This window comes from Procambarus clarkii, chromosome 19 (genome assembly GCF_040958095.1).
Source record: "Procambarus clarkii isolate CNS0578487 chromosome 19, FALCON_Pclarkii_2.0, whole genome shotgun sequence".
In the NCBI taxonomy this organism is placed as follows: Eukaryota; Metazoa; Arthropoda; class Malacostraca; order Decapoda; family Cambaridae; genus Procambarus; species Procambarus clarkii.
In genome coordinates, this window is record NC_091168.1 from 44,485,851 (window position 1) to 44,507,662 (window position 21,812).

The following is a 21,812-nucleotide window of genomic DNA, read 5'->3' on the forward strand; positions in this document are numbered from 1 at the left end:
GTTAATACAACAAAATCTAAAAAAAGCTTCCTAGTTAATATTTTTAATTTTCTTTATTAGATAAATTTATCGAGGTGAACTATTTTAAACTTACATCAAATGAGTAACGTTTCACAAAATTTCTATTATGACCTAAGATTTGTTAAGAAAAAATACTCTTGCTAAGAAACAATTTTTTATAGATTTTAATATTAGGAATAAAATAACATAGAATAATGATATTTTAAAAGTTAAATTTATATATTACATAGAAAACAAGGTACAATTTATAATATGTATTTTAAAAATATTTATATAAAAATGACGTCGTCATCATTTACCACTTATAACTGAGTAAAAATTCCATCTGTTTATTTTTGAGGCATTGAAGGGGGCGTTAGTTAGGGTTCATAAAAGTTGTTCTAGTGCAATGAAAATTTATTGACGTGTTACACGTGAAGAGTGCTGCAAGTGTTCCAAGTTTCAGCATCGCAGCCTAAATAGAGAGGGAGAAAAAAAAAAAACTTTTTTTAACCATTTTTTTACATGTTTTAAAGTTGATATAACAAATACAAATATCAACTGATATTATTTCTATGATACTCAGCTATCACAATACTATATAATAAAGGTTGTCTAGTGGCATTATTATCCCAAACCTATTTAGTGCAATAATACAAATTTTCAAAGTTCACCCCAAAAATTATGCAACAAAATGATGTTTATAAATATATATAAAATCAATAAATGATCTTAGGGGAAATATATAACTTGGGTTTTTAGAAGCACAGACTCTACATATAATGTGCAAGTTCCATGTAAATTGAATAATAAATAAAAAAGTTATTCAACCATATATTTGCAAATTAGTTACCTGTAAAAAATGAAGGTCAAAGTTCAGCCACCTTTGGCTGAGGTTGATGAACTACCAATTTCAATCAAAATTACCACCCTTGTAGATTGGCATTCCTTCAGTAAGGTGTGTAAGTTCCATGAAGATCGCCTGATAAAAAAAAAAAAAAAATTATTAAAAAAAAAAATAAAAAATAAATAAAAAAAAATAAAAAAAAAGACAGCAGCTTTATATTTACAATTATTTATGATATAGTATCAAGATATAAAAAATAATACATACTAACCTAATATAATTGGTCTGAAATATGCAACATCTTGCAACATCAAGAGGGAGAACGTCTTGAGTTGCAGGTCTAAGATCTTGAGTGGCAGGTGCCGCAGGTGGTGTGGCAGGTGCCGCAGGTGGTGTGGCAGGTGCAGCAGGAGGTGTGGCAGGTGCCACAGAGGTGTGGCAGGTGCCACAGGAGGTGTGGGTGCCTGGGTGTGAGGCGAGGTAGTGTGTTGTGGGGGCGGGAGGCTGCCCTCTCTCTTCACTCAAGAGAACTCTTGTTTTGCCTCAGTGTGGCTTTACGCTCCTTCTTTACTTGGCTAACGCGTAGAGCTCTTGCCTTTAGAGCTTTCTTCTTGTCCGATACTATATCCATTGTGCAGTATATGCAAGAAAATACGATCTGTGCGAGCGCGTCAGGCATACGACCGCCGGCACAGACACTGAGAGGTTGACTGAGCCAGTAATCGGATTATAGCCCCTCCCTCTCACAGAAGACAGTTGCCAGCGAGTGTGTTTATAATTTGTATATGCATAACAAGATATTCTCCACTCTATTGCGAAATACTAGACGCTTACAACGTATGACGCATCACCCTACGGCGCACCCGAGCCGCGAGGACCAGATTTCGGACAATTGCGGCTGGAAAATTTACTCTAATTACGTTATTTATTATCATAACATTAAACGGTTTGCACCACGGTGTTGCCAGAACGTTGTAGTATTTTTATAAATTTTTCGTGTTTGGCCGAATTTTTTCGGCCAAACAATGATAAACGCCCCTGAATGCCCTTAAATTTATTTCAAATTATAGCAGGTGGCAATGTGGGATAGACAGTATATGAACACAGATCATAAGTGTGAGACTCAATAACTGGCTTAGCACCACACATGCAGAATTAGCTACTCTATAATTTGCCACTAACGCACTGAAGAACAGTGGTGGAGTAATTTTCTGTGATTCAAAGTCAGCTCTTCAGGCCCTTTAGAACCCAACATGCAAAATAGATACTAAGAATGTTGTAACATCCATTATAAACCATATTATTAATGCAAAGAGCAAGAGTTTCAGTCTCATTTGTATGGATACCATCTCACACAGGTGTCACCATCCTGGTCTCTTAAAAATAACGTCGCTTTTCGCTCGTATGCGCACTATGGCCAAAAGTGAACGTAATTTGAAATGAAATCGACTCACAAAAGTGTACTTCCCGTTTTCTGTTTAAGTCCGGCTTATTCGGTAAGGTTAGAAGAAGAAACTTTCAATTAACGTTTTGAAACTTTATGAGAATTTCCTGCCCACCTAACCTACCAGAGGACCCTTAACTTACTGTTGTTGAAAAAATCCCAAATTTATTTTCATTTTTTTTCATTTTCAAAGTATGGTCACTTTCAGCCATACGGGCAAACGGCCAAAAGCGACGTTATTTTTAAGAGGACAGGTTGGTGACACAGACAAGGCCGCTACAACTGCATGTGATAAGCCCTGAAATTGAGTTGGATATGGTCATTCCAATCTCTGCTGTAAAAGCCGTAATATTTCAGGCAATTAGGGAAGACAGAAGAGCAGTTACTGACACTCAAAAGCCAGAAAGCACGAGTATAAAGAGCTATGACATGTTTAGAACCGAGAATTATGTGTACGGGCAACATAAAACATCCACTAGACAGTGTGACATTATAATTGCCAGAATTAGGCTGGGATATCGATATCTATAACAGGTGGCTGCAGGTAATGAATCCCCAAATGGTGAACATTCCAATTGTAAACTATGTGAACAAGAGCTGGGACATACTCTCCAACACTATATCTGTGATTGCCCTGTTATAAGTAAATAAATAAATAAATAAATAAATGTTTATTCAGGTAAGGTACATACATACAAGAGATTTTACAAAAATTGATATTTATAGATAGAGCTAGCACATACAATGCCTAAAGCCACTATTACGCAAAGGGTTTCGGGCAGGAAAAACATTAAAGACTAAAACTTACTTCTTAAGTAAGTAAACTTTTTAAGTAAAAACTTATTTAAGTGACTTCATACCAAATAGTATGAGGAACTTTGAGTTCTGTAATTACAAAATACAAATACAAATATTTATTCAGGCAAAGTACATACATACAAGGTGAGATACAAAAGTTGATGGATTTATAGATAGAGCTAGTACATACAATTTTTTTTTTATTATTATTATTTTCTAGTCTAGTAACTGATTACTATTTTCTAGTCTGATCTTCTAGTTTTTTTTATTATTTTCTAATTTCCTGAAATATTGCGACTTTTACAGCAGATATTGGAATGCCAATATCCAACTCAATTTCAGGCTTATCACATGCAGTTTAGCTGCCTTGTCTGTGTCATCATGCTAGACAACACCTATGTGAGATGGTATCCCTAGAAATGAGACTGAAACTCTTGCTCTTTGCATTAATAATGTTGTTTATAATGGATGTTACAACATTCCTCATGTCCATTTTGCATGTTGGGGTTTTAAGGCTGAAGAGCTGACTTTGAATCACAGAATCTCCACACATGGACCTAATTCTGCATGTGTGGAGCTAAGCCAGTTATTGAGTCTCACAATTGTAGTCTGTGTACATAAGGTGTCTTTGTGTATTCTACAGGATGCTGCAGTGCGACCTGTTGGCATTTGTAATAAATTTAATAGCATATATTGCCTTAAAAATAAAATTGATTCATGGACTCTAAAACATGCACAAAGAAGGCCATTAATGTTCGTTAATTATATAATTATATGTAATGCATTTTTTAAATTTAAATTGTATAGAATTTTCTATGTAGGATATAAATTCAATTTTTAAAATATCATTATTTTTCTTCTTTGTTTTATAAGCATTTATGTATTAAGCAAAAAATGTTTCTCAATAAGTTTATGCTTTCAACAAAACTTAGAATATAATAGAACATTTGTGAAACATTTTTTATTTGATGTAGGTTTAAAATAGTCTCACTGGTTTATTTTTCTAATAAAGAAAATGAGAAATATTAACTGCGAAGCTATCTTTTTATTTATGTTTTTATAAACAAGCTAAAGTATACACACCAATGTGCACCCTCTTCTATATGACAGATTACACAGTGTAGATAAAAAACTAGCAATAAGTTCATCTAATATTCCCATCTCATAGAATGGTTAGTCATATATGGAATCAGGGGAGCAAATATCTGCCTCAATACACAAACAAATTAACTCTGACTAAACTACTACCTATATGTTCATCTATTTTCAGATATCCTAAGCGATTCGCATAGCCGGAGGCAGGAAGACCTTTAAATTTATAGATATGCCGTCAGGGGGGCTTGACGGCTGAGTGAACAGCACTCGGGTTTCATAATTCTAAGGGTCTGGGTTCGATCCCCGGCGGAAGCAGGTAGTAATTTATTACTACCTCTTCTCTACCCAGATGGTAGAGAAGAGGTCGTGGGTGTTCCGTGGTTGTCTAAGAGTGTGTAAGAGAGAGTCAATGTGTTCGTGATAAGAGAGTAGTTTGTCAAGTTGTTTGTCTAATAAAGTTTTCCAGTAGACATTGATGGCAGGAATGTTGGTACTATCATGAAGACTTTCGCTGGTATTGAAATCGTCCCATCGAGTGTTGAGTACCCATCTAAGTGTTCTGTTCTGTATTCTCTGAAGTTTTAGTTTATTAGTGGGAGCGGCTAAGGAAAGAGCTATTGGAGCATATTTTATGAGAGGTCTAATGAGTGCTTTATAAAGGTGCATTTCAATATCAGGTTTTGCAAATTTTAGTCTGTACAATTTGTTCATGGCATGGAGAGCTGTTGTATGTTTCTGTGTAATGTGTGTGTGAAAGAGTAGTTGTCGGTCAAGAACTGTGGTGGAAGGAGATACAGAGATGTTAGTAGGGTTAGGAGAGAGTGAATAGAGTTGAACAGGAATAGGACGTATAGTTCTTTCACAGAAAAAGTAGGTGATTTTTTATTTGTTGGAGTTAGTTTTAATGCGCCAGTCATACTCCAATTCCGTTACAGTATCGAGTTCTGCTTGTGCTCTGCGTGACAGGTAGTGTAGTGTATCAATGGTGTTGAGACATCATTAGCGTAGCAGATAATAGTGTGATAAATAGGCTCAGAAATGGTGTTGATGTATAGGATGAAGAGTGTCGGGGCAAGAATAGAGCCTTGGGGAACACTTTCGTGTAAGTTGAGGTAGTCAGAGTGTTGTCGGAGGAACTTGATTCTAATTGTCCTAAGAAGTAAGAAGTTTGGTGGTGATAAGGGGATGATTAAAGTTATTGCATAGTTTGAATTTTAGTCCGTCATGCCAAAGAGTGTCAAAGGCTTTCTCAACGTCTTTAGTGATGAGTGGAGTCTTGAGTCTTTGGTGCTGAATGATGCTGATGTAATTGGTCATGATATTTAAGGCGTCGTGTGTGGACCGGTGAGGCCGGAATCCAAACTGTTTGTTAGTGAGTAAGTCATTGTCTTCTAGGTGCGTTCTGAGTCTCATGTTGACCATCCTTTCAAAGACTTTGCCAAGTGTCTCCAGAAGGCTGATGGATCTATAGTTTTTTGGGTCAGTGTGAAGTTTCCCAGGTTTTGGAATAAGAACAGCAGTGGCAGATATGAAGGTGAGAAGAAAATATCCAGAGGCAAGAGGGGCGTTGAATAAGTTAGTGATAGAAGCAATGATAGAAACAGGAAGTTGTCGAAGGAGGGTATGTCCAATGCCAGACGCACCAGGGGCTCTGTGACGAGTGACCATGACAGCTGTCTTGACATCAGCTGGAGTCTGGGGAGTCTGTAGTTCAGTGCGTGAGTTGAGGTTGTCAAGGTGGATGAGATCGACAGGTGTAGTTTCATGTCTGTTTTGGTGTACACAGTCTTCAACTACTTCAGTGTTGGGAAGAGCAGTTGGTTCAGAAGGATGTAGATGAAAAATGCGTCCCCAATTGTGTTTAAAATTGATAATTACTTCATCACGTGTTAGTGGCAAGTTGTAGTGCAGCTAATTCTGCATCTGTGGAGCTAAGTCAATTATTGAGTCTCGCAATTGTGGTGTGTGTACATATGTTGTCTTTGTATATTCTACAGGATGGTGCATTGCAACCTGTTAGCATTTGAAATAAATTCAAGTACATGTAATGCCTAAAAAATAAAATTTGCTTGCAGATAATTTAAAGCTAGATATAAAAATTGTAATGTCTCCAATCTCCGTGGTGTAGTGGTAAGACATTGTTCTAGTGTTCCGAGACAACTTTGTCCTGGGTTCGTATCATAGCCGTGGAAGATTTACTGGGCGCAAATCCTTAAATGTAGCCTTTGTTTAACTCAACAGTAAAATGTGTACATGGTTGTAACAACGATTCTTAGGTGCGGGGATCGTATTCCAGGGAACAAAGAGTTAAGAACTTGCCCGAAACGCTACGCGTACTGGCTGCACAAGAATCTAACAACTCTTGCATATATCTCAAAAAAATGTATTTTTATATAAATATTTTTAAAGGTATTTCTGAAATTGTAAAGTGCTTACTATGTAAGATTTGTAACGTACGATTATGATACGTGGATGAGTAGGTTAGATACACGGTGTTCAGTGGGTTTTCATATTTATTTATTAGTCTTGGATACGCTAGTAGTGTCGTAGACGTTGAGACGGAGCTTGGAGCAGGGCAGAGAGCCTAGTGTGGCCGGAGTCGCAGAGCTCTATGTGGGATAGCATATGTTGTCTTTATATATTCAACAGGATGCTTATAGTATTTGAAATAAATTTTTGGGCATATAATGACTCAAAAATAAGTTATAATGATCAACTCTGACTAAAAATCAGGAGAGAACATGAAATGCAAGTCTGATCTATTGGCCTCCACTAGCAAAATCTAGGTACAGCACAAGAATATCTTCCACTATTCCTGAGTGTATGAAGTAATTTCAGAGCTCAAAGTACGTCATACCATTTGGTCTGATATCACTGATAACAGGGCAATCACAGATATGGTGTTGGAGAGTGTGTCCCAGCTCTTGTTCACATTGTTTACAATGGGAATGTTCACCATTGGGGGATTCCTTACCTGCAACAACCTGCCATAGATACCGATATCGCAGCCTAATTCAGACAATTACAATGTCACAATGTCTAGTGAATGTTTTATTCTGCCTGTACATAAAATTATCGGTTCTAAACATGCCATAGCTCTTTATGGCATTTGAGTGTCAGTAACTGCTCTCCTGTCTTCCCTAATTTCCTGAAATATTGCGGCTTTTACAGCAGCGTAAAATGCCCATATACAACTCAATTTCAGGCTTATCACATGCAGTTTTGCTGCCTTGTCTGTGTCATCAACCTGTCCTCTTAAAAATAACATCGCTTTTGACCGTTTGCCTGTATGGCTGAAAGTGACCGTAATTTGAAAATGAAAATAAATTTGGGATTTTTTTCAACAACAGTAAGTTAAGGGTCCTCTGGTAGGTTAGGTGGGCAGGAAATTCTCATAAAGTTTCAAAGCGTTATGAAAAACGTTAATTGAAAGTTTCTTCTTCTAACCTTACCGAATAAGCCGGACGACTCAAACAGAAAACGGGACAGTACCTCACTTTTGTGAGTCGATTTCATTTCAAATTACGTTCACTTTTGGCCATAGTGCGCATACGAGCGAAAAGCGACGCTATTTTTAAGCGACCAGGTTGGTAACACCTGTGTGAGATGGTATCCATACAAATAAAACTGAAACTCTTGCTCTTTGCATTAATAATGTGGTTAAAAATGGATGTTACAACATTCTTAGTATCTATTTTGCATGTTGGGTTCTTATTAAGGGCCTGAAGAGCTGACTTTGAATCACAGAAAATTACTCCACCACTGTTCTTCAGTGCGTTAGTGGCAAATTATAGAGTAGCTAATTCTGCATGTGTGGTGCTAAGCCAGTTATTGAGTCTCACACTTGTGATCTGTGTTCATATACTGTCTATCCCACATTGCCACCTGGTATAATATGAAATAAATTCAAGGGCATTCAATGCCTCAAAAATAGAAAAACAAGAAATTATAATTCATAGCAAGATCCCAAATGACGTTGACGTCATTTTTATATAAATATTTTTTAATATATTTTTAAAATTGTATCTTGTTTTCTATGTAAGATATAAATTAAATTTTGAAAAGCTCATTATTCTATGTTATTTTCTTCCTAATATTTAAATCTCTAAAAAACTGTTTCTTAGAAAGAGTATTTTTTTTTAACAAATCTTAGGTCATAATAGAAATTTTGTGAAACGTTACTCATTTGATGTAAGTTTAAAATAGTTCACCTCGATAAATTTATTTATTAAAGAAAATTAAAAATATTAACTAGGATGCTTTTTTTAGATTTTGTTGTTGTATTAACAAGCTTAGGTATACATAACAATGTGCTGCTACTCTATTCTGTATGAAAGATGACACAGTGTAGATACAAAAAACTAGCTATAAGTTCATCTAATATTCCCATCTCACATAATGGTTAGTCATACATGGAATCATGGGAACAAGTACCTGCCTCAATACAAAAACAAATCAACTCAGACTAAACAACTAGCTATAAGTTCATCTTTTTTTTTAAATATCCTGAACGATTCCTGTAGCCGGGGACATTAAGACTTTTTGGTTTATAGAGATGCCCTCAGGGGGGCCTGATGGGTGAGTAGACAGTGCTCGGAGTTCGTAGTCTTAAGGGTCTGGGCTCGATCTCCGGCGGAGGCGGAAAAAATAGGCAGTTTCTTTCACCCTGATGTATCTGTTCACCTAGCAGTATACATGTAATTGAGAGTTAGACAGCTGCTATAGGCTGCTGCCTGGGTATGTGTATGTCTGAAAATTAATATTAAGGACTTGCCTGTGACGCAATGCGTGTAATGGCTGTGCAACAATGTAAGAACTATTGTATATGTCAATAAAAAGATATATAAATAAAGATCCTCCTAGACCAGTTATACCAACCTTCCTCAGGATGCAAGCCACAACAACAACAAACAGACTGCTGTAACCAAGACTATACTAAATAAATATGTCACGAAAAGCCAGGCGATTGTCTCACCACTTCATAACGAGTACCACTTAAAAAAATAATCTTAACAAGCTTAACGTGTACACTTGAGATGAAGTAGTAATTGTAATTAGTGGATTAAGTAGAATTAACAGACCCATTTCATTATCTTAGCCCATCCTCCTGTTTTAGAAGTACTTATAGTAAGGATGAGGACCATAGTATATATATACAGACGTACAACGTAATTAGAAAGTGGAAACCGGTACCACTGAGTTTGTAACGTACGATTATGTTACGTTGTTGGGTAGATTAGATACACGGTGTTAGTGGGTTTTCATATTTATATAGTAGTCTTGCATACAGCAGTGTCGTAGACGTTGAGACGGAGCTTGGAGCAGAGCAGAGAGCTGAGTGTGGCCGGAGTCGAGGAGCTCTATGGGGAGAGCGTTGTAGCTGGATGAGGTCCTAGTCTGCTGCCTGTTCTGTGTCGAAGCTGTAGTGTCTTGGGGTCGATTAGAACTGCATATGCCGAGTGCTACATTCTTGACTGGAAATTGTACCGTCCGCTATTCACATATCGCTTGCTTATATTCGGTAACTACACCTCAATTCCCTCCAATAAGATAGGAGGATGGTTGAACTGTTACCTGTAAATAGGGATAGGATTATAGCTTGTGTAGTTAGTGCTAATTAGTTATGTCATTAGGATGATGAGATAATGGAGCGAGTATAAGGTTTACTCGCTACAGGACTTCCCCTGCCAGGGAATGGAAGAAAAGCAATACAACAAAAAATACGAGGCTACTGTTCCCTGGGTCGCTGTGGAACATGTTGTCCGGTACCAAAAGATGCAGGCAGTGTGTAGACAAGCTCGGAGAGAAGAATGTGCATGATTGTGGCGTCCTTGGGTCGCTGGTGGAGCATTTAGATCCGGGGCGGATGGGCTCGGGCACCATGACAATAGGATGTAATGTAGACACGTAGGGAATCACTGTTAAAGCTAAATTGTCCTGGAAGCAACGATCAAGAGTCGGAAACGCAAGCTGTTGGTCCTGTACTGCGCAAGAAAAGTGCTTGAGTCGGCATCATACCAGAATGCAGTGAACGTGTAGATGAATCTGATGAAAGAGCAGCTGTCGTGGGAGTCCCTGAAGGACAAGCAGTGGCAGCGACGGAGAGTCTGCAGGCCAGGCTGTAGATCCTACATGATGTAGTTACTGATGAAGCTGTCAGATGAGTGAGTAACGATCGTGGTGTAGCAAGCTGTTGCAGATAAAAATACAGAGATGATCGCTATGAAAATCATAGCTGAGGTGAGGGTGTCGGCAGCGTTCCATGACAGGTGGCTGCGGTCCACAGTAAGCTGCAACAGCGGTAGAGGTCCAGTGAGAACCCATGTTGAAGTCCGTCGTGGCTGGGTATCGTCGAAACTCTCTGGGATCATCAATGTGATAAGTCCTAAGTGTCTGTACTGTAGCTCACTGAATCACTGTGGAAATTGTACTGTTGGCTATTCTTGTTGTTTTAGATTCAGCTACTCGGAACATAAAGTTTGGCTATTCTCATATCGCTGGCTTATATTTGGTGACTACACCTCAGCTTCCTCCAATAAGATAGAAGGGTGGAAGAACTGTTACCTGTAATTATTGAAAAGATTATAGCTTCTGTAATTAGTGTTAATTAGTTATGCCATTAAGATAATGAGAGAGTGGAGGTTTACTCTCTACAAGGCTTATCCTGTACCATTAGGCCGCCTACTGCCCTTTTCCCAGAATGCGACCCACAACAGTTGCCTAACTCCTGGGTACGGGGTTATGTTTATAATAGTTCACTATCGAGGAATAAGTTGTCTCTCAAGGAAAATGTGAAATATTAATGAGGAGACTTTTTTGTTTTTATTTTTTCCCCTCGACCAAATATACAGACCTCAGGATGCAAGCCACAACAGTCTCCATGGCACAGTGGTAAGACACTCTCCCGGCGCTTCGCGAGCGATTTGGCCATGGTTCATATCCCGGCCAGGGAGGATTGACTAGGCATCAATCCTTAAATGTAGCCTTTGTTCATCCAGTCGGTACCAGGGAATGGGTACCAGGTTGTTAAATGATTTGGCGGGTCGTATTCCAGGGAAAAAATAAGATTGAGAACCTGCCCTAAACGCTATGCGTGCTAGTGGCTTTACAAGCATGTTAAAATTCTTGTGTATATAAACAAATAAAAAAAGACATTTTTACCACATTTGACTGTTTCCTGTAATCCTGCTAATACAGCTTGGAGTTCAGCCTGCGTTGAATAGACATTGTCAATTAAGCGGCGTCCAATAACAGTATCTACAGTGCCGATGTCAGTGACTCCTCATCCTGCCTTTCCATCCCTAGCTACTGTTCCATCACAGTATACATGTAGAGTGTTTTCTGTACGTCATTTTCTAATTATACAATCATATCTCAGCTCTCTATCTCGTACATACTTTTTTCTTTTGCCTGGGAATAATTACTACATCTACGTTACACTCCTCCCATGGTGGTGTGAATTGTCTCTTAGGCAAAGCAATACATTTTGGAATAACATCATACTTTATAACATTAGAACATAAGGTACTCATATATGATCTCTTTTTATACTTTAAAATAAATTATTCGCTATGCATGTTAGTGGCTTTACAAAAAAAGGAAAAATAGCAATCATATGTAATCTCACAAACCCATTGTACCTACTTGTAAATTAAAAATATTATTATTATTATTTATAAACAAGCTTAGGTATACACAGCAGTGTGCTGCTGACCTATTCTATATAAAAGATTACAGAGTGTAGCTACAAAAAAACTAAAAAAGCTAAAAAATTAGCTTTCAGTTCATCTAATATCCCTGTCTCACAGGATGGTTAGTCATACATGAAATCAGGAGAGAACGTGAAATATAAGGGTGACTGATCTATTTGCCTTCACTAGCACACTCTAGGTTCAGCACAAGAATATCTTTCAATATTCTTGAGTGCATAAAGTAATTACATATCGTAAATTACCTCATACCATTTGGTCTGAAATCACTAATAACAGGGCAATAATCACAGATATAGTGTTGGAGAGTATGTCCCAGCTCTTGTTCACATTGTTTACAATTGGAATGTTCACCATTTGGGGATTCATTACCTGCAGCCACCTACTATATATATGAATATCCCAGCCTAATTCTGGCAATTACAATGTCACACTGTCTAGTGGATGTTTTATGCTGCCCGTACATATAATTCTCGGTTTTAAACATGTCATAGCTCTTTATACTCGTGCTTTCTGGCCTTTGAGTGTAAGTAACTGATCTTCTGTTTTCCCTAATTTCCTGAAATATTGCGGCTTTTACAGCAGAGATTGGAGTGCCAATATCCAACTCAATTTCAGGCTTATCACATGCAGTTTTAGCTGCCTTGTCTGTGTCATCATGCTGGACAACACCTATGTGAGATGGTATCCATAGAAATGAGACTGAAACTCTTGCTCTTTGCATTAATAATGTTGTTTATAATGGATGTTACAACATTCCTAATGTCTATTTTGCATGTTGGGTTTTTAAGGCCGAAGAGCTGACTTTGAATCACAGAATCTCCACACATGGACCTAATTCTGCATGTGTGGAGCTAAGCCAGTTATTGAGTCTCACAATTGTGGTCTGTATACATTTGGTGTCTTTGTGTATTCTACAGGATGCTGCAGTGGGACCTGTTGGCAATTGTAATAATTTCAATGGCATATATTGCCTCTAAAATAAAATTTATTTACATAAAAAGAAAGATAGAATTGGCAATTAATGAAGTTTAATTATATCATTATATGTAACGTATTTTTTAAATTTAAATTCTATCGAACTTTCTATGTAAGATTTAAATTCAGTTTTTAAAATATTATTTTTTTCTTTCATATTTTAGAAGCATTTATGTATTAAGCAAAAAATGTTTCTCACTAAGTGTATGCTTTTAACGTAACTTAGAATATTATAGGACCTTTGTGAAACATTTTTTATTTGATGTAAGTTTAAAATAGTCTCACTGGTTTATTTTTCTAATAAAGAAAATGAGAAGTATTAACTGGGAAGCTATCTTTTTATTTATGTTTTTATAAACAAGCTAAAGTATAGACACCAATGTGCTGCTACCCTCTTCTATATGACAGATTACAGTGTAGATAAAAAACTAGCAATAAGTTCATCTAATATTCCCATGTCATAGAATGGTTAGTCATATATGGAATCAGGGGAGCAAATATCAGCCTCAAAACACAAACAATATTAACTCTGACTAAACTACTACCTATATGTTCATCTATTTTCAGATATCCTAAGCGATTCGCATAGCCGGAGGCAGGAAGACCTTTAAATTTATAGATATGCCGTCAGGGGGGCTTGACGGCTGAGTGAACAGCAATCGGGTTTCATAATTCTAATTAAGGGTCTGGGTTCGATCCCCGGCGGAAGCAGGTAGTAATTTATTAGTACCTCTTCTCTACCCAGATGGTAGAGAAGAGGTCGTGGGTGTTCCGTGGTTGTCTAAGAGTGTGTAAGAGAGAGTCAATGTGTTGTTCGTGATAAGAGAGTAGTCTGTCAAGTTGTTTGTCTAATAAAGTTTTCCAGTAGACATTAAGGGCAGGAATGTTGGTACTATCATGAAGACTTTCGCTGGTATTGAAATCGTCCCATCGAGTGTTGAGTACCCATCTAAGTGTTCTGTTCTGTATTCTCTGAAGTTTTAGTTTATTAGTGGGTGCGGCTAAGGAAAGAGCTATTGGAGCATATGTTAGGAGAGGACTAATGAGTGCTTTATAAAGGTGCATTTCAATATCAGGTTTTGCAAATTTTAGTCTGTACAATTTGTTCATGGCATGGAGAGCTGTTGTATGTTTCTGTGTAATGTGTGTGTGAAAGAGTAGTTGTCGGTCAAGAATTGTGGTGGAAGGAGATACAGAGATGTTAGTAGGGTTAGGAGAGAGTGAATAGAGTTGAACAGGAATAGGACGTATAGTTCTTTCACAGAAAAAGTAGGTGATTTTTTACTTGTTGGAGTTAGTTTTAATGCGCCAGTCATACTCAAATTCCGTTACAGTATCGAGTTCTGCTTGTGCTCTGCGTGATAGTGTATCAATGGTGTTGAGACATCATTAGCGTAGCAGATAATAGTGTGATAAATAGGCTCAGGAATGATGTTGATGTATAGGATGAAGAGTGTCGGGGCAAGAATAGAGCCGTGGGGAACACTTTCGTGTAAGTTGAAGTAGTCAGAGTGTTGTCGGAGGAACTTGATTCTAATTGTCCTAAGAAGTAAGAAGTTTGGTGGTGATAAGGGGATGATTAAAGTTATTGCATAGTTTGAATTTTAGTCCGTCATGCCAAAGAGTGTCAAAGGCTTTCTCAACGTCCTTAGTGATGAGTGCAGTCTTGAGTCTTTGGTGCTGATTGATGCTGATGTAATTGGTCATGATATTTAAGGCGTCGTGTGTGGACCGGTGAGGCCGGAATCCAAACTGTTTGTTAGTGAGTAAGTCATTGTCTTCTAGGTGCGTTCTGAGTCTCATGTTGACCATCCTTTCAAAGACTTTGCCAAGTGTCTCCAGAAGGCTGATGGATCTATAGTTTTTTGGGTCAGTGTGAAGTTTCCCAGGTTTTGGAATAAGAACAGCAGTGGCAGATATGAAGGTGAGAAGAAAATATCCAGAGGCAAGAGAGGCGTTGAATAAGTTAGTGATAGAAGCAGTGATAGAAACAGGAAGTTGTCGAAGGAGGGTATGTCCAATGCCAGACGCACCAGGGGCTCTGTGACGAGTGACCATGACAGCTGTCTTGACATCAGCTGGAGTCTGGGGAGTCTGTAGTTCAGTGCGTGAGTTGAGGTTGTCAAGGTGGATGAGATCGACAGGTGTAGTTTCATGTCTGTTTTGGTGTACACAGTCTTCAACTACTTCAGTGTTGGGAAGAGCAGTTGGTTCAGAAGGATGTAGATGAAAAATACGTCCCCAATTGTGTTTAAAATTGATAATTACTTCATCACGTGTTAGTGGCAAGTTGTAGTGCAGCTAATTCTGCATCTGTGGAGCTAAGCCAATTATTGAGTCTCACAATTGTGGTGTGTGTACATATGTTGTCTTTGTATAATCTACAGGATGGTGCATTACAACCTGTTAGCATTTGAAATAAATTGAAGTACATGTAATGCCTAAAAATAAAATTTGCTTGCAGATAATTTAAAGCTAGATATAAAAATTGTAATGTTTCCAATCTCCGTGGTGTAGTGGTAAGACATTGTTCTAGTGTTCCGAGACAACTTTGTCCTGGGTTCGTATCATAGCCGTGGAGGATTTACTGGGCGCAAATCCTTAAATGTAGCCTTTGTTTAACTCAACAGTAAAATGTGTACATGGTTGTAACAACGATTCTTAGGTGCGGGGATCGTATTCCAGGGAACAAAGAGTTAAGAACTTGCCCGAAACGCTACGCGTACTGGCTGCACAAGAATCTAACAACTCTTGTATATATCTCAAAAAAATGTATTTTTATATAAATATTTTTAAAGGTATTTTTGAAATTGTAAAGTGCTTACTATGTAAGATTTGTAACGTACGATTATGATACGTGGATGAGTAGGTTAGATACACGGTGTTCAGTGGGTTTTCATATTTATTTATTAGTCTTGGATACGCTAGTAGTGTCGTAGGCGTTGAGACGGAGCTTGGAGCAGAGCAGAGAGCCTAGTGTGGCCGGAGTCGCAGAGCTCTATGTGGGAGAGCATATGTTGTCTTTATATATTCAACAGGATGCTTATAGTATTTGAAATAAATTTTTGGGCATATAATGACTCAAAAATAAGTTATAATGATCAACTCTGACTAAAAATCAGGAGAGAACATGAAATGCAAGTCTGATCTATTGGCCTCCACTAGCAAAATCTAGGTACAGCACAAGAATATCTTCCACTATTCCTGAGTGTATGAAGTAATTTCAGAGCTCAAAGTACGTCATACCATTTGGTCTGATATCACTGATAACAGGGCAATCACAGATATGGTGTTGGAGAGTGTGTCCCAGCTCTTGTTCACATTGTTTACAATGGGAATGTTCACCATTGGGGGATTCCTTACCTGCAACAACCTGCCATAGATACCGATATCGCAGCCTAATTCAGACAATTACAATGTCACAATGTCTAGCGAATGTTTTATTCTGCCTGTACATAAAATTATCGGTTCTAAACATGCCATAGCTCTTTATGGCCTTTGAGTGTCAGTAACTGCTCTCCTGTCTTCCCTAATTTCCTGAAATATTGCGGCTTTTACAGCAGCGTAAAATGCCCATATACAACTCAATTTCAGGCTTATCACATGCAGTTTTGCTGCCTTGTCTGTGTCATCAACCTGTCCTCTTAAAAATAACATCGCTTTTGACCGTTTGCCTGTATGGCTGAAAGTGACCGTAATTTGAAAATGAAAAAAAATGAAAATAAATTTGGGATATTTTTCAACAACAGTAAGTTAAGGGTCCTCTGGTAGGTTAGGTGGGCAGGAAATTCTCATAAAGTTTCAAAGCGTTATGAAAAACGTTAATTGAAAGTTTCTTCTTCTAACCTTACCGAATAAGCTGGACGACTCAAACAGAAAACGGGACAGTACCTCACTTTTGTGAGTCGATTTCATTTCAAATTACGTTCACTTTTGGCCATAGTGCGCATACGAGCGAAAAGCGACGTTATTTTTAAGATACCAGGTTGGTAACACCTGTGTGAGATGGTATCCATACAAATAAGACTGAAAATCTTGCTATTTGCATTAATAATGTGGTTTATAATGGATGTTACAACATTCTTAGTATCTATTTTGCATGTTGGGTTCTTATTAAGGGCCTGAAGAGCTGACTTTGAATCACAGAAAATTACTCCACCACTGTTCTTCAGTGCGTTAGTGGCAAATTATAGAGTAGCTAATTCTGCATGTGTGGTGCTAAGCCAGTTATTGAGTCTCACACTTGTGATCTGTGTTCATATACTGTCTATCCCACATTGCCACCTGGTATAATATGAAATAAATTCAAGGGCATTCAATGCCTCAAAAATAGAAAAACAAGAAATTATAATTCTTACCAAGATCCCAAATGATGTTGACGTCATTTTTATATAAATATTTTTTAATATATTTTTAAAATTGTATCTTGTTTTCTATATAAGATATAAATTAAATTTTTAAAATATCATTATTCTATGTTATTTTCTTCCTAATATTTAAATCTCTAAAAAACTGTTTCTTAGAAAGAGTATTTTTTTTTAACAAATCTTAGGTCATAATAGAAATTTCATGAAACGTTACTCATTTGATGTAAGTTTAAAATAGTTTACCTCGATAAATTTATCTATTAAAGAAAATTTAAAATATTAACTAGGATGCTTTTTTTAGATTTTGTTGTTGTATTAACAAGCTTAGGTATACATAACAATGTGCTGCTACTCTATTCTGTATGAAAGATGACACAGTGTAGATACAAAAACCAAGCTATAAGTTCATCTATTATTCCCATCTCACATAATGGTTAGTCATATATGGAATCATGGGAACAAATACCTGCCTCAATACAAAAACAAATCAACTCAGACTAAACAACTAGCTATAAGTTCATCTATTTTTTTAAATATCCTGAACGATTCCTGTAGCCGGGGACAGGAAGACTTTTAGGTTTATAGAGATGCCCTCAGGGGGGCCTGATGGGTGAGTAGACAGCGCTCGGAGTTTGTAGTCTTAAGGGTCCGGGTTCGATCCCCGGCGGAGGCGGAAAAAATAGGCAGTTTCTTTCACTCTGATGCATCTGTTCACCTAGCAGTATACATGTAATTGAGAGTTAGACAGCTGCTATGGGCTGCTGCCTGGGCATGTGTATGTGTGAAAATTAATATTAAGGACTTGCCTGTAATGCTATGCGTGTAATGGCTGTACAACAATGTAAGAACTATTGTATATGTCAATAAATATATATATATAAAAAAAAGATCCTCCTAGACCAGTTATACCAACCTTCCTCAGGATGCAAGCCACAACAACAACAAACAAACTGCTGTAACCAAGACTGTACTAAATAAATATATCACGAAAAGCCAGGCGATTGTCTCACCACTTCATAACGAGTACCACTTAAAAAAATAATCTTAACAAGCTTAACGTGTACACTTGAGAAGAAGTATTAATTGTAATTAGTGGACTAAGTAGAATTAACAGACCCATTTCATTATCTTAGCCCATCCTCCTGTTTAAGAAGTACTTATAGTAAAGATGAGGACCATAGTATATATATACAGACGTACAACGTAATTAGAAAGTGGAAACCGGTACCACTGAGTTTGTAACGTACGATTATGTTACGTTGTTGGGTAGATTAGATACACGGTGTTAGTGGGTTTTCATATTTATTAGGTAGTCTTGCATACAGCAGTGTCGTAGACGTTGAGACGGAGCTTGGAGCAGAGCAGAGAGCTGAGTGTGGTCGGAGTCGTGGAGCTCTATGTGGGAGAGCGTTGTAGCTGGATGAGGTCGTAGTCTGCTGCCTGTTCTGTGTCGAAGCTGTAGTGTCTTGGGGTCGATTAGAACTGCATACGCCGAGTGCTACATTCTTGACTGGAAATTGTACCGTCCGCTATGCACATATCGCTTGCTTATATTCGGTAACTACACCTCAACTCCCTCCAATAAGATAGGAGGATGGTTGAACTGTTACCTGTAAATAGGGATAGGGTTATAGCTTGTGTAGTTAGTGCTAATTAGTTATGCCATTAGGATGATGAGATAATGGAGCGAGTATAAGGTTTACTCGCTACAGGACTCCCCCTGCCAGGGAATGGAAGAAAAGCAATACAACAAAATATACGAGGCTACTGTTCCCTGGGTTGCTGTGGAACATGTTGTCCGGTACCAAAAGATGCAGGCAGTGTGTAGACAAGCTCGGAGAGAAGAATGTGCATGATTGTTGCGTCCTTGGGTCGTTGGTGGAGCATTTAGATCCGGGGTGGATGGGCTCGGGCACCATGACCATAGGAGGTAATGTAGGCACGTAGGGAATCACTGTTAGAGCTAAATTGTCCTGGAAGCAACGATCAAGAGTCGGAAACGCAAGCTGTTGGTCCTGTACTGCGCAAGAAAAGTGCTTGAGTCGGCATCATACCAGAATGCAGTGAACGTGTAGATGAATCTGATGAAAGAGCAGCTGTCGTGGGAGTCCCTGAAGGACAAGCAGTGGCAGCGACGGAGAGTCTGCAGGCCAGGCTGTAGATCCTACATGATGTAGTTACTGATGAAGCTGTCAGATGAGTGAGTAACGATCGTGGTGTAGCAAGCTGTTGCAGATAAAAATACAGAGATGATCGCTATGAAAATCATAGCTGAGGTGAGGGTGTCGGCAGCGTTCCATGACAGGTGGCTGCGGTCCACAGTAAGCTGCAACAGCGGTAGAGGTCCAGTGAGAACCCATGTTGAAGTCCGTCGTGGCTGGGTATCGTCGAAACTCTCTGGGATCATCAATGTGATAAGTCCTAAGTGTCTGTACTGTAGCTCACTGAATCACTGTGGAAATTGTACTGTTGGCTATTCTTGTTGTTTTAGATTCAGCTACTCGGAACAAAAAGTTTGGCTATTCTCATATCGCTGGCTTATATTTGGTGACTACACCTCAGCTTCCTCCAATAAGATAGAAGGGTAGAAGAACTGTTACCTGTAATTATTGAAAAGATTATAGCTTCTGTAATTAGTGTTAATTAGTTATGCCATTAAGATAATGAGAGAGTGGAGGTTTACTCTCTACAAGGCTTATCCTGTACCATTAGGCCGCCTACTGCCCTTTCCCCAGAATGCGACCCACAACAGTTGCCTAACTCCTGGGTACGGGGTTATGTTTATAATAGTTCACTATCGAGGAATAAGTTGTCTCTCAAGGAAAATGTGAAATATTAATGAGGAGACTTTTTTGTTTTTATTTTTTTCCCTCGACCAAATATACAGACCTCAGGATGCAAGCCACAACAGTCTCCATGGCACAGTGGTAAGACACTCTCCTGGCGCTTCGTGAGCGATTTGGCCATGGTTCATATCCCGGCCAGGGAGGATTGACTAGGCACCAATCCTTAAATGTAGCCTTTGTTCATCCAGTGGGTACCAGGGAATTTGTACCAGGTTGTTAAATTGAGATATATACAACAGTTATTACATTCTTGTAGAGCCACTAGTACGCGTAGCGTTTCGGGCAGGTCCCTGGAATATGATCCCCATTAAAATCATTTAGCGGGTCGTATTCCAGGAAAAAAATAAGATTGAGAACCTGCCGGAAACGCTATGCGTGCTAGTGGCTTTACAAGCATGTTAAAACTCTTGTATGTATAAATAAATAAAAAAAGACATTTTTACCACATTTGACTATTTCCTGTAATCCTGCTAATACAGTTTGGAGTTCAGCCTGCGTTGAATAGACATTGTCAGTTAAGCGGCGTCCAATAACAGTATCTACAGTGACTCCTCCAGTGACTGACTCCGATGTCAGTGACTCTTCATCCTGCCTTTCCATCCCTAGCTACTGACTCATCACAGTATACTGTAAGTGTTTTCTGTAGGTCATTTTCTAATTATGCAATCATATCTCAGCTCTCCTATCTCGTACATACTTTTTTTCTTTTGCCTGGGAATAATTACTACATCTACGTTACACTCCTCCCATGGTGGTGTGAATTGTCTCTTAGGCAAAGCAACACATTTTGGAATAACATCATACTTTATAACATTAGAACATAAGGTACTAGTAGTGAATAAGGAGACAGATTGAGGTAAAAAAATTTCAGAAACGGTTGGGCACTTCCATGCCGACTTGACCCTGTCGGGCCAGATCGTCCATCCCTCTTGTTTTAGGTGGTTAGGTTAGGGCACAGTCAGCGCGCTCCTGGCTGGCTGGCGGTGGTGGGGTGGTGGTCCCCCCCCCCGGGGTCCCGGGGGGACCACCACCCATGGTATACCTGAGGAACTGGTGCCCTATCCTAACCTGTTTTTTTTTACTTTTTGTCGCCTTGCTTTAAGATGAGTCTAGGGCCTCAAGAAGGGGGTCTCTACTTATGAGAGGTACCGAGGATGAATGTTCAATAGTTGGAAACCAAAAAATACACTGGTGAAAGGCATATAAACGTTTTTGGAGTATTTTAATGGCATGAGCAAAAATGCACGATTTGTCCCGGGAGTGTTACGAGAGTACTACGGTATCAATTTGGGGGCCCTTACTTTTGAATGGATCAGAGGGTGAATGTTCAATAGATTCAAACCAAGAAACGCAGTTGAAAGCGAATATAGAAGTTTTTGGAGTACTTTAATGAGGCTATGACTGAATAGCATAGGGAGTCCTTGGGCACAGCTCCATTTTCTGTAATGGTCAGAGGTGGATAACCCCAGTGGGGGTCAAGCATACAAGGGGGGGTCAAGATTCCTTACAAAGACCATTTTGGATATATAGGTGTAGTAAGCCTTATCTTGAATTTGCATGATACTGTGGGGTACATTGACATGAAGGGCGAGTCATAGAACAGGATCTGCATGTGAGATGGGTCATATTGGGGTTTTAAAGAAGTTAAGATAGCTTTAAAGAGTCCTGTGTGCTTGATAGTGGGGAAATGTTCAGTCAATAATTCTCGTGTTTTGAATCTGAATGAGG

The 21,812-nt window shown here is 38.5% G+C and overlaps 1 long non-coding RNA gene across 1 annotated transcript; it reads right to left on the reverse strand.

The window, feature by feature from the left end:
• Positions 1 to 271: 271 nt before the first annotated feature.
• On the reverse strand, positions 272 to 1,544 carry LOC138366517 (uncharacterized). Its single transcript, XR_011229153.1, has 3 exons — positions 1,119 to 1,544; positions 854 to 982; positions 272 to 475 (listed from the first exon to the last, which is right to left on the reverse strand). It is a non-coding gene; the product is annotated as an uncharacterized lncRNA (long non-coding RNA).
• Positions 1,545 to 21,812: the final 20,268 nt, after the last annotated feature.